Below are 7,877 nucleotides of genomic sequence, written 5' to 3' on the forward strand. Positions count from 1 at the left end.
CAAAATGTGTCATGGACCTCTCTCTCACATGTCACTTTCGGCTGAGGGGCAGGGAGAGGGGTGAGTTACAAGCTGGTGAGGAATTGGGGTGGGGCTGGGATGACGAGTCCAGCAGGGAGGAGAAGCCAAAGGCATAAGGATTCCTGTACCACCTCCACCCCACCAAGGCTTCTGGGCAGCCCCCTGGAGGCCCCTCTGAGCAGTCTGACCACCTTCAGGCTCTCTCTGGGTGAGCTTCCTCCGGCCTCCCTGAGACACGGAGGAGGGAGAGCAGCTGAGGAGATTCACCCACAGGACCGGACGGAAGTAGGCAGGGCACTCAGCTGATGCCTGGGGTCATGGCTTGAGCGGGGAGGAAGGAGAAGGGGAGAAGTGGGAGGATCCCTGTGGTGTTCCCTCAGCACAGAGGGATTACAGTGGTCACCGCATGCCCAGGAGCAGTGAGAAGACACGGAACTGGGGAGTGTTCTTGGGGGATCACTCGGAGGGAAGCCCAGAGCCCATGAGAGTGGGAGGCAAGGGACCCTGCATGTAGGCCACTCCAAGGCATTTGGCTGCCAAAGATGCAAGGCAGAAGGCAGAGGAGACCGTCAGGCCCCAGTAATGTGGGTTTGTTTTAACACCGGGACACCTGGAGTCCTGGAGAAGGAAGGGATTGTGGTCTCAGAGCTCAGGAAGGTAGAATCCACAGCTCTGGTTCAAAGACTTCTCCTCTGAGGATGATCAGGGCTGCTGTGTGCAGTTATGTGGGTTGTGCACTGTGTAACCTGTGTATAAGCCAAGGGATTTAAGCAGAGATGGCTGGGGTAAAGCTTCAGGTTCAGGTGTTTAGCCCAGGGTCTTTGTGATCCTAAATTGACTTTGCCCATTGATTCAGCCATACCCACTCTTGCGATGGGCAGATGGGCCTCGACTCCAGTGCAAGGGTGGTGGAGAGGGGACTGTGCCAGTTCCCTGGACAATCCCAGCTGCCTCATCTTGGACTGACATGGACACCGGGCAATAACACCAGCTCTTGGAGTGGCTGGGAACGAGTGTAATATCAAAGCTCCCTGCTCTGCACTCTCCTGTCACATAGGAAGACCTCAGAAAATGGAGTTCCTTCCTTTCCACCTGCATTGGGGGAGTGCAGTGAGCGGAAGAAAAGCGAAGGTCCCTTCGCCTTGTGAGATCAGCTGACACCTGGGCTTAGGTGCATCCCTATCCCTGCAGCCTGTTACTTCCCTTGATCGCCACCCCCACCTCCATCTTCAAGGCCGTGCTGGGCACTCCAGGCTGGGCCTGGCGCATTCCAGATCTGCAGCTCCCTCACTCTGCATCCTGGGCCCCCACCACTCTCCAGGAGAGTGGGAGAGGCGTGAGCCGCGGGTGGCGAGGAGAAGCAGCAGTCCCCTGCCGCCTCAGTGTCCCGCTTACCTCCTTCGTGGAGTGGACTTGACATCCCTGCCTCGCTGGCCAGGGCGTGGCCGAAACCTAGCCAGGATGTAGGAGCACCGGGCACAGTGCTTGGCCAGTGAGGTGGTGTTTGCAATAACAATAACCATCACTTGTTGAACATTCACCACATAGAAAATTCTTCACACTGCGTTTCACTTGAGCCTCCCTACCTAAGAGCTGGGTCCTAATTCACCGGTTCTGCAGATCAGGAAGGCAGTGCACAGACAGGCAAGTAGTTTGCCCAAGGTCCCAGAGCTGTAAGGGGTGGGGGGCTGGGATTGGGAACCCCTGGAATCCACTTTCAGAGCTAGATTTCTTTCCCCCGCCCTGTGTAGCAGGTGCCCATGAGCAGGTGTTCCTTCCCCGCAGGCCTCCCTCCTCTCCCCTGCTGGAAAGGGCAGATGGGGAGGGCTGGGAGGAAAACAGGGCCATGGTGGAGGTGCAGAGGATGTGCCTCAGGCTCCGCTGCCTTGAAGACAGGGATTCTGCTGCTTGGTGCTGAGGAGCACTGACGGGGCATTAGTGGGACCCAGAGTGTGGCACTGTCAGTGAGGGCTGTACAGAGTGCTTGGGGAAGTCTTCCCCAAGGAGGCAAAGTCTTGCTGGTGGAGAATTTGTCAGCAGGAAAGGGAAGGGACCATCATGTGCAAAGGCAGAGAGCCCGGAGCAAGCATGTGTGTCAGTGACCTGGGAGGAGCTCGAGGTGTTCCTGGCACCCCCAATACTGTGCAGAAGTGGGGAGGTGGGCAGCAGAGGGAAGGCTGGGGTGAGCCATGAGGATCTGTGAATGCCACACTAAGCAACTTGTACTTTATTCTAGGGGTGCAGGGGTTTTGAGGAGTTTCAAGCACTGGATAACTTTTTTTGTTGTTCTTTTTGAGACAGGGCCTCTCTTACTCTGTTGCCCAGGCTCGAGTGCAGTGGTGCGATCTTGGCTTGCCACAACCTCTGCCTCTCGAGTTCGAGATTCTCCTGCCTTAGCTTCCCGAGTAGCTGGGATTACAGGCCTGTGGGACCAGGCCCAGGTAATTCTTTGTGTTTTTTTAGTAGAGAGATGGTTTCACTGTGTTTGCAATCTGCCCACCTCAGCCTCGCAGAGTGCTGGAATTACAGGTGTGAGCCTGGCCAGGGGAGAACTTTTGAACACTTACCTGTGCTCTGTAACACAGATCCTTTGGGGGACCCAGGATGGACTGCAGGGTGGAGTCTGAAGAAGGAGAGAGCCCAGTCCAAGGAAGAGATGGTGAAGCCAGAATGAGGCAAGGGAGCGGGGTTGGGGATGCAGGCCCGCTAAGCCCCCAGAGCCAGTAGGAGCCCTCCCTAGCAGGATCAACCAGATGCCATCAGGCCTTCCTTTCACGGAGGGTCGACTCCACTGCAGACTGTTTCCCAAAAGGCCAGATGGAGGTACACATGGCCTTTTTGCCATCTCAGCCCTCATGGCTTGAGAACATTTTTTACAAAACAAAAAAAGAGAAAAGCAACTTTCGGTTCCAACATCAACATGTAAACAGCTTGTAAGTCATCATTCCCATCCTCTCAACAAGAAATAAAGGGCAACAGACTGAAAAGCAACTCCTTATCTTAGACCCATCAGAGAAATGAGGTTGCAGGGCAAACTGCCTTCCACAATCTGGAGAGGCAGGCGGATCCTTAGCTAGAGAAGAAGCTGCTGGAGCCACACACTGGTTAGGAATATTTAAGTGGTAATGTTGACAAAGTCAGCAATGTGGACTCCTGGTGAAGACTCGAGAAAAATCCCCTCCTGTCTCTGACAGGGGAAGGGAAAACTAACCATCTAACCATTTAAAGACACCCAGAGTGGGCCAGGCGCGGTGGCTCACGTCTGTAATCCCAGCACTTTGGGAGGCTGAGGCGGGTGGATCACCTGAGGCCAGGAGTTTGAGACCAGCCTGGCCAACACGGCAAAACCCCATCTCTACTAAAAATACAAAAAAAAAAAAAAAAAAAAAGTCAGCTGAGCGTGGTGGCAGGAGCCTGTAATCCCAGCTTTTTGAGATGCTGAGGCAGGAGAATCACTAGAACCCTAGAGGTAGGAGGCTGCAGTGAGCTGAAATCACGCCATTGCACTCCACCCTGGGCAAGAGCGAACCTCCATCTCTAAATAAATAAATAAAATAAAAACACCAAGAGCGATCTCCATAACAAAAGCCTACTCTCCAAGAAAAAAGAGCCTGTCTCACCGAAGCCTTACAACAGTCACCCAGCTCCAGCCGCCTCTAGCCTTCCTGTCTCACCTAAGGAGGTGGGACAAAGCTAAGACACCTGTGAAGACACCAGGGCTACGGACGCACTAAAAGACCAAGATTTAATCATAAAATTAGCAACGTGCTTCCCCCTTTCCTAAACCTTGCCACCACATCAACGGGGCTCCGGTGTAACAGTAGTGGACTGTAGCTGAGAGAGCTATTAGACACAGTATTTAAGAAGCTCTTAGGGAAACCCGAAGACAACCAAGGAGACAAAACCAAAGGCACTAGAGGAATTTAAAGCCTCTGTCTTGAAGTTACAGTAAACATTATGCCCAACTCCTTTTTATTTATTTATTGTTTTTTGAGACAGAGCCTCGCTCTGTCGCCTAGGCTGGAGTGCAGTGGTGCCATCTCAGCTCACTGCAACCTCTTCCTCCCCGGTTCAAGCAGTTCTCTGCCTCAGCCTCCCAAGTAGCTGGGACTACAGGCATCTGTCACCATGCCTGGCTAATTCTTTTTTTTAATTTTTTTTTTTTTTTTAGTAGAGACAGGGTTTCACCGTGTTAGCCAGGATGGTCTCGATCTCCTGACCTCGTGATCCGCCCGTCTCGGCCTCCCAAAGTGCTGGGATTACAGGCGTGAGCCACCGCGCCCGGCCTACAAAGAATCTTAAAGTTCAACAATAAGAAAACAATCATCGGCTGGGCGCAGTGGCTCAAGCCTGTAATCCCAGCACTTTGGGAGGCCGAGACGGGCGGATCACGAGGTCAGGAGATAGAGACCATCCTGGCTAACACGGTGAAACCCTGTCTCTACTAAAAATACAAAAATTAGTTTGGCGTGGTGGCACGTGCCTATAGTCTCAGCTACTTGGGAGGCTGAAGCAGGAGAATCACTTGAACCTGGGAGGCAGAGGTCGCAGTGAACCAAGATCACACCACTGCACTACAGCCTGGCAACAGAGAACAAGACTCCATCTCCAAACAACAACAACAACAATAATAATAATAATAATTATTATTATTATTATTATTTAGGAGGTCAGAGGATCCCAGGAAGGAACGTAGACTATGACAAGAGAATCTATCTGTATTACAAATGTATGAAATAACTTCACAGAAGGAGGTTAAGGAGGGAGGTGCTGCTCTAAGTAACATTGGAAATAAGTGGGGTCTGTAAGACTAAAGTCAAATTCCCAGAGAACTGTCAGATTGTGGTGGAAGTCTGACCATAAAATGAGAGGAAGAGTAGGTGGGCCAGGTGCGGTGGCTCATGCCTGTAATCTCAGCACTTTGGGAGGCCAAAGTGGGTGGATCATGAGGTCAAAAGATCAAGACCATCCTGGCTAACACGGTGAAACCCTGTCTCTACTAAAAATACAAAAAATTAACCTGGCGTCCAGGTTCTGTTGACTGCACTCTGCTGAATCAACACGTGTGCATCTATGCTGGAAATTCAGGGTTCTCAGAGTGGAGCTGAGAGCCATAATGGGCCAGTGGAGTTGAAGGGGTGAAGGGGGATTCTTCAGGTTTTCTGTCTCACCTGAAGGCTCACAGCTGAGTCCACAGAGCCCAAGGAGAGTCTGAGATTGCAGAGGATGGAGCAGGGCACCTGGTGTCGTCCACTGTGGCTGTGCGTGAAGCAGAAGTGCTGGGTGAGTCACTCTGACGTCACCCTTCTCTGATGTTTATGTCTCTATAGGATGCTCTGAGGACAGCAACTTTTCTGAAACCCATCATGACAAAGACTCTGCAAGTGGTGGAGATGCTCCAGGTGGGGCCCGTGGCACAGGGTTCTTAGGGGCAGCTGGGTTACACCTGGGCTTTGGAGCCTTGGCTGGGAGCTGTGAAGTCAGCAAATATAAAAGGAAATGGGTAGAGAGGTGCAGTTTGTTCTTTCTGCATCTGAATGAGAAAGTGGTAGGAGTTTTGTTTTTATGAGCATCATGTGTGCTCTGCTCATCTCCACGATTCCTTCTCTGGTGTACAAGATGACCTTTTCCAGAAGGCCAGATCTCTCCTGCCAGTGCCACAGCAAACACCAAAGCCCTGGGTTTTGGGGCGGCGGGGGCGGCCCACTATGTGGTCCTGGACACAAAGTCCTTTTTGCATGTGCCAGGAGGTGGCAGGAGTCCATCCTCTTCCTCTGCACTCTCGGGACCTGCAGCAGCACCTTCCTGTCCAGCCCTCACCGTCTGCTCTTGGTCTCAGCGCCCTCCGAGTCTCCTGAGGCAGAGAATCCTCCTCTGGGATTACTCGGTGTGCCCCGACCCTAAAGACCCGAGGGGAGAAACCCATGCCTGAGCAGGATTCTGGCCTCCACTTCTCACCAGCCCCAAATCCTTGGGCTGGGAATGGAAACTGAATTGGCTTTAATTTGAGAATTCCGTGTCCAGCTGTCACCGAGGCCCTCCGTGGCTGGCAGGAATCCTAGGGTATGTGTGTGGGGCGGCTGCTGTGTTGCTGTAGGCAGTGGCTCTTACCCTCCTTAGGACCTGGTTGCTGGATCTGCCAGGCCCAGGATGGAGCCGCTGGGCACCTGGCACAGGGGTCACTTGTCTTATCACACCCTCCGCTGTGGCCCGACAGCCTTGTCCCACTCCCCACACTGCCATCAGGCCCAGCTTGTTCCCTGTGCCAGGCTGGCCAGGTGCCCTCCTGCCCAGTCCTCCCACAGCTCAGCCAAACCCTGGCAGGACCCCTTCATTCATGTGCTGACAAGGTGGCCTCCCCTGCGGGTTCAGGCCATGGGACAAGGGGCTTTCCCTAGAGTCCCATTGCAGTGTTTCTATGCTTTCAGAAGCTTATGGAGTTCATGTGAGGGTGTCGTGTTTTCCAGGTCCCTAAGGCCATCCCAGGCACACATCCCAGTCAATCTGTGACACCCATTGTCTTTGCCTCCCACAGGCCCCAACTCAGACCCAGGTCTGTGGCAGGTGCTGCCGACCTCGGGTGTGATCCACGGGTTTATGGAGGGCCTGGGAGTGCAGCGCTGCCCTTCCCTCCTGTGTTTTTATGTTGGAGAGCAGCGGGATTGGTGGTTGACAGGGAGAAGGGACGAGATTCATCAGAAGAGCAGAAACAGGCCCTAGAGGAGGAGGAGGGAGGGAATCGCATGGCGTGCACAATGTCCTGCAGAGGGTGGCCGCCTTTTGGAGGAACGGGGGTGACACGGCCTTCCCTGCCTGGGCACAGTTACGGAGTGTGAGGGCTGGGAAAGCGTGTGGGAAGTCAGAAGCTCCTCCCTCACTGCAGGGCGGAAGTGATCCAGGCTGCGGAGAAGGCTTGAGATAAGCACACCTGAGCCTGTGGGGTTGGCTCCCCAGCCTGAGGACACCAGGGCCCGAGTGCCCCCTCCAGTCTAACTCTCCCCTTTCCTTCCCATGGCCGCCCTGTCACCGCTGCTCCTCCGGACACCCTGAAGCTTCTGGAGCAGATATGGAAGAGCCCAAGTATGCAGACGGCCGTCGGCATGTAATTGATCTCCTTCCTCCTCTCTCTCAGCCTCTGACTCACGAGCTCCTCCTCTAACTCTGGCTCTCTCCCTCTTCCGCTCCCTTATCATCATCCTCCTGAAGGACCTGGTCTCGTCGTGGCAGTCGATGTCCTGGTCTTCAGTGTCTATAAAGTCCCTCTGCAGCCCTCCTGCCCACTGCCTTGGCTTTGCCTCGATTCCTGGTCTCCAGGCTGTAGCATTGAATCCTGTTGAGCAACCCCCCACAGGGTTTAGGCAGAGAGCCAGGCTGAGGTCAGAAGAGTTGGCCCCACCCTGCAGGAAGGGTTCCCAGTGACGTCTGGGTCTGCTCTGGCCGCCCCCCCTCCCCCGCCCTGGGGCTTTTGCGGCCCTGGGGTCTCTGGACATGCGCAGTTGTTTTCTTCCTCCCAGATACCAACAAGTCCTCTCCCGGCACCTGCAGAAAACGCAATAGAGACACACCCTGAACAGGCAGAAGAAATGTGAGTGTGCAGTGGCAGCATGACCAGGGGAAGGCAGACAACGCCTGCGTGCCTGTGGCTGCCCTCACTCTCTTGTGCCATCAGAAAACCTAGTGAGCTCGAGGAGGATAAGGATGCTGAAGAGACTGACCCGACCTGTTGTGGCCTGACCTGTTGTGGCCTTTGTATTTGATGGTGGAAATCCCTAAAGGCAAGTAAAGGATGCCCTGAGAACATCCTCCAGGGAACAGACACCCTCTCCATAGCAGCCCCTGAGCCCACTGGGCTGAGC

At 54.1% G+C, this 7,877-nt stretch overlaps 1 long non-coding RNA gene across 2 annotated transcripts; it reads left to right on the forward strand.

Moving 5' to 3' along the window:
• The first annotated feature begins 5,349 nt into the window (after nucleotides 1-5,349).
• LOC116418770 lies at nucleotides 5,350-7,794 on the forward strand. Of its 2 annotated transcripts, none has more exons than XR_004228915.1 (3): nucleotides 5,350-5,423; nucleotides 7,074-7,123; nucleotides 7,536-7,783. It is a non-coding gene; the product is annotated as an uncharacterized LOC116418770 (long non-coding RNA). The 2 variants fall into 2 exon arrangements; XR_004228916.1 differs by lacking the exon at nucleotides 5,350-5,423 and having other exon boundaries at nucleotides 6,964-7,123; nucleotides 7,536-7,606; nucleotides 7,691-7,794.
• Nucleotides 7,795-7,877: the final 83 nt, after the last annotated feature.

Source organism: Piliocolobus tephrosceles, chromosome 4 (assembly GCF_002776525.5).
Source record: "Piliocolobus tephrosceles isolate RC106 chromosome 4, ASM277652v3, whole genome shotgun sequence".
In the NCBI taxonomy this organism is placed as follows: Eukaryota; Metazoa; Chordata; class Mammalia; order Primates; family Cercopithecidae; genus Piliocolobus; species Piliocolobus tephrosceles.